A 6,000-nucleotide genomic window follows, 5' to 3' on the forward strand; every position below is an offset into this window, starting at 1 on the left:
TTGTTTGACATTGATTTCTATGTCAAGTGCTATGATTACATGAAGGAACCAATGCCTAATGGGTTAATTAAGAAAGCTGATTGATACATGTCCAACTAAATGTTTTAGGTAATTAAATAACTAAAACAACCTGAGGAAAGTGCGGTAGATGTGGCCATAGGTCCGTCCTACGGATGGGTGGACCTGGTTGGCCGAAAACTTTTCTCAATCAAGATGGACAGCAGGAAGATCGTTCAAAGAACACGAAAAACAAGAGCGTTGACCTAGAGTTATAACTGATCCCGATTTACACTGTTTTAGGGTAATGGAATGGGACTATGCCTTATGGCAGAGAGGTTGAGCTTCGCATCCCTCTCGTTTTCCATTCTCCTTGAACCAAGTGCAGCGTGAATCCGCTTCGGACCTGGTGTTTCTATGTAAAGTAGTTCGCTCAGGTTCGATGCTAGTTGCCGTTAGGAAATGACCAATAGGGAAAACACTAATTCAGGTCGAGTCCTAAGTGGGAATGGCCAGAATACTTCCACTATGTGGCAGATACGGAAAGTCATAGATCACAAATCCCATAACATTCCATGGGACTACCGGGCGAAGCTTTCTAGACATCACATCCGATGGCCTGCTAAGACGTCTCCTGAAGATAACAGATGGACATGTTACACAACTACTCTCAATCCATTGTTTGCAGTACTCATGAGAAACACAAAATCAATGGCTACCTTTGTTAATGAGATCTTCATCTCCTCAAGGCTCTTAATTGTCCTTCTGAATTCCTTCTGCCTCAGCATTGACTAGATGGAGTTAGGGCATCTTCTCCCAAAACAATTAGTTTATATCCTTTCCAAGGTGCTGGGACGCTATGAGAAGAACGGGTATCAAAGAAAGGGATACCCCAAGCTTCCTATGACCTATCGATTCCTCAAAATCCATGACCCCTCTCCATATTATCACTCAGTCCCCATAGCTGAATGTAACACAATCCTATTTTCCCCAACCTGATGTATCAGCTTGTTCCACCTTCCCAAAATGAATGTACTCAAAAGGGCTATGCCCACTTGAATAAATAAGATTTTATGGTTGTTTGTCATGGCTGTAAGTGTTGGTAAAGGAGTTAAGTGATTAGGTCACTTGGCTAAAAGCTATACTGGGCATATTAATGTAATGTGAGAAACGTTTGGTAAGTTTTTAACATAAAGAATCCTATTGTCCCAGCGCAACCCCAAGTGTAGATTCCTAGTCCGACCCCTACACTAAGTACAACTGTATCAAGAGAAGAAGTTCCTTCTCAAACAAATCAAGCCACCAGAATTCGATGGTAAGGGAACGACTATCCAAACTGACACCGAGGTCTGGATTGAGTCCATGGAGGACTATTTTGAGGCAGCATGAACTGCACCCGCTAACCAAGCTATGCTTGCCAAACTGAAGCTTATCGGTGAAGCAAGACTTTGGGGGAAACAATGGTGCAGAGACCAGGGGATCTCGGAAGGGTCTGTCACTTGGGAGAAGCTTAAAAAAACTATGCAAGGGAGATATCTGCCACCTGCCTACCACACACAGAAGATGAACTAATTTTATGAACTAAAGCAGCTTGGACTATCCCTTGATGCATATAATTCAAAGTTCGTCTGTCTCTTAAAGTACGCACCACAAATGGATATGACATAACAGGTGTCAAAGTTTTGTGTTGGGTTAAATCCACTCATAAACACCCGCTTGGAATCAATGCACCCAACGGACCTACAAGATGCACTCATTCGAGCTGCACCAATAATATAGGAGGTGCAGACCCAGCCAAGGAACAATAGGACTTGGTCTTACAAGGATCAGAACAAGTGAATGTTTAGGTCTCAGGCTAAGAGAGCGTAGGGCCAAAATCAGGGACAAAGCAAGAAAGCTAGGGCCAACTCTATCAACAACTTCGTTCCTACACAAGGTAATGGCCACAATCTCCATTTCTTCCATTGCAACGAGCCAGGATACTTCAAGAGGCACTGTCCCAAGCTTAGCAGGGGACAATGCCAAGGTCCATTCCAAGGAGCTGTCCATGGCCAAGGAGCGACCATCATGGCCAAAGGGAAAACCTCCATTGTTGCCAATAAGGAGCTGGGTGATGAAGAAGATCCATCCATGGAAGCTCATATTGAGAAGGCAAGGGTTTATGTCGCTCTTCACGAGAAAGGCCCGAATCGCGAATTCTCAGACCCATTTTAGGTCCCAACACACGTAGGTTTACACAAGAGAAACAAAAACTAAAAACATGGTGGTTGTTGATGGTCAAATGTAAGGTGCAAACTTGTCAAGATAGAAAAAAGGGAATCAATTGGAATAGTAGGCATCTAACCTAAGAATTAGTGCACGGTAGCAAATTGCAAGTTTAGCAGAACAAAAAAAATTTAGACCTACAATAGAAAACAACACCGTGAATACTAGCACGGATATTTGTTACGATGTCAGAATAGGGGAGAGCATTGGAAATGTGAGAAACTAATATAAAAGATTCCACAAATACAAACAAAAGGAAGAATCCTCCAAAGAAAAAAAGACCTCAAGAAGAATATGCTCTGAAAATGGAATCGACATATCAAAGCACAAGATAGTACAAAGCTCAAGTTTTGATTCACTAGAAGTGAGCATGGTCTCCCTCTCTCCACAAAGATGCAATTGAACTAAGTGATAGTGGAGGAAGGATCCTATCTATAAAAATGCACAAAAAATACCAATGTCTACCAACTCACCAACCCAAAAGAGTGCAAATACAAGTCAACTAGCTAAGAACTAGGGCCCAAAATCAGCATGGTGAGCCTCAATCCTCTCTGGCATAAAACAAGGAAATCAATGTGGAGATATGCTAGGGTTCACAAGACAAAACAAAACATTCAATATGAAACCATGACTAAAACACAAAGAACTCATATTCAAATGCAGTCACAAATGCAAGCACAAAATGTAAAGAACAAAGAAAGAGTAGGTGGTGGGGTCTAGTTAATTGCTCTATCCCTAGTTTAGCATAATAAATAATTAAGGAAAATAGTGATTTTGGGTATTGTCTTTCAGAAAGTGAATCCGCTAGGATGTGCTAGGTGTTGAGCCAGCCTAAGTGGACAACACTTTTAACCTTAGTCTGCATTGTAGATGTAAGGTTGTCTTTAATATTCATGTGATATGTAAGTTGCAAGATGTATCCGTTGAGAGCACAATGTGATGTTGTGTGTGTGCATGTGCATGTGGGTGAGTGTGTGCGTGCGTGCGTGCATGCATGCAATGCACTCAAAAACGTATGAAGGAACAAGAGTAACTAGATAAAAATACTTGAAATTATGCATGAATGTCAAGAGACAAGAAGATAGATTTATCCCTACAAACTGAGGAGGTATGCAAATTAACAAATTTTTCCTTACAAATCACTATGCAATCAAGTTCTATGTAGAATCGCATGAAGCCACCAAGAGAGCTTGGAAAACTGCCTATATTGCAATGGACATAGAGAAAGATGAGGGAACATACTTGCTTGCTTTGCAATGATAAGTAGATATCCAATTATGCTATTTCTTTGAACTAAGACCCAACCATATGGAGCAATGACCGTCTCCCATTTTTTATATCTGTAGTGTGTCTCCAAAGAGCTTATCTCACATCTTGCTTTGGACACATATAGGTTAAGCATGAGTTTCATGATTAAAGCATCAAAATAAGATCCAACATTATTGAGTGATGACCATCTCCCACCATTTGTACTTATAGTATGTCTCTAAAGAGCTAATCTCACATCCACTTTGGACATGTATAAGTTTAGCATGACTAACATGATGAACAAAAGCAACTACTCTCAACCTATTGTTTGCAGTACTCATGAGAAACACAAAATCAATGGCTACCTTTGTTAATGAGATCTTCATCTCCTCAAGACTATTAACTATCCTTCTGAATTCCTTGTGGCTCCTCATTGACTAGATGGAGTTAGTTCATATTCTCCCAAAACTATTAGTTTATATCCTTGCCATGTTACCTTCATTTTTTTTGTTGCCTGAAACTTATTTGAATCTTTTTTAAATACATTGATCTTGAATGCATCTAGCTTGAACAAATCATGAGTTAAAGAAACATCTACAAACCTTGAATGCATACATGCAACATCACGACAACACAATCAGCAGAGCAAATGTTGCAACAAATCTAGCTTCAAGTGAATGCAAAGTATGAGGTTGCAATTGCAAAGGCTATGGAAGCTGTGGAAAATCAAAAGTAGCTCTTTGAAGGTCACAATGCCTCAAGCTATCTGAAGCTTATAAATCAAATATGGAGTTCTTTGGTGTACTTGCTATGATGAGGCACTACTTTGTGCGACTGGTGAGTTCTTCCTTAAATCGTTGTATACACAAGCTTTGTGCTTAGAGTCCAACTTGGCCTAACTTCAAGAAAGCCTTGAAGCAAGAGTACTTCCTAGAAGATATTGGGATGGATACAAGTCATAGCTTCTGTGAATGGATGCACAAGCCGATGGTGACCATAGAGCTACTTCAAGAGTTTAAGCTTTAATATGTTGGATACTATAGGTCAAGTGGACTTAGAACCCAAAAAGGTGGAGTTATTTTGACATGCTATGGATCCAGTGCTTTAAGTGCAATTAAAAGAACTCCTTGAAGATGGATTGTAGCCTATGGGTCTCAAGAGTTATTGGTAGGATGTAAAGGACAATGTTACTACTTTGGTAAAGTGACATATGTGGAAGTCTAAACTACACAATGGTATGTTATCTCCTACGATTTCTCCTATTTCTATGCCTTCTAATACCTTAGCCTTCACTCCTATTTGTATGAATACATCTACTATACCTACACTTACCTTGCCTATACATGCCTTGCCTGCTCCTACTTCTATACCTACACCCTGTTGAGATATCGAGCTCCACTCGTGATATGCCAGGGTGATCGTTGTGCATTTATGTCACCAACTTGTCAGTTGTAGATGTGGTTGGTACACCACCCATGAATAATAGCTAGATGACAACTATCCTTATCTACTCTAGTTCATGGCTTAGTTAGTTGTCTTTGGTTTGAGATTCAGCCTCCACCTTTGTGTGTATTCCCCCATTGTGCAAGCAAGAAAGCTACAAGTGAGACTCCTTCCTTCTCTCCCACAATCTTGACATGGTATCAGAGCCTTGTTCATGGTAAGGAGCTCAAGAAAGCAAGCCAAGCTCACGGTGTTCTGGTAAGAGGAGCAGTGTTGCTTTCATTTTCTGTTTTGGGAGCAGATCTCTGCAGGTAGCACAGCCGGAAATTGCAAGAGTGCACTGTCTCAGGTTGAGACGCCCTTTGCGGTGAAGCAAGAGAGCAGTATATGCTGCGGAAGTTTTGGAGGCGGAAGTTTTCTGCACGCACTCAGGAAAAGGCCCAGTTTTATGCTGTGCAGCCACTGTTCTACAGGTCGGTGAAAAGTTACTATAGAAATTGCATTGTATGCCTGTGCGCAGAGACTTTGGGAGTCACAGAATCATCCTTGTTTGCTTGTTGATGCAAAATCGTCATTAGAAAGTGACTGTGTGGTTAAATACCACTTTTGTCAATTTTGTAGATTTGCCCTTGTGAGGCTGAAGCTGTGTTCTCTGCAGTGACAGAATTTTTTGCAGTATTCTGTAATGGCGTATGATTCTCTTTCACAGATTGTAATTGAAAAGCTTGATAAGAACAACTTTCAAGCATGGAAGTTTAGAATGACGAATTTCCTTATGGGAAAAGGATATTGGGAATTTGTTGCAGGAAATGAAGAAGAACCAGTTCTTCCTGATGTTCCCAGTCAACAGCAAATGCAGGCATTCAAAGCATGGCATAAGAGAACCATGAAAGTTATGTACTAACTGTCTATAAGTATTTCAGACTCTATGATTGTGCATATTCAGGATGCAAGTACGCCAAAGGAGGCATGGGATACTTTGTCAAAAATGTATAGCACAAATACGCAAGCTAGGAAAATGCAGCTCAAGCAAGAGTTGCATAATGT

Source organism: Lygodium microphyllum, chromosome 20 (assembly GCF_053477565.2).
Source record: "Lygodium microphyllum isolate KBCC chromosome 20, Lygodium_microphyllum_v1.1.10, whole genome shotgun sequence".
NCBI classification, from domain to species: Eukaryota; Viridiplantae; Streptophyta; class Polypodiopsida; order Schizaeales; family Lygodiaceae; genus Lygodium; species Lygodium microphyllum.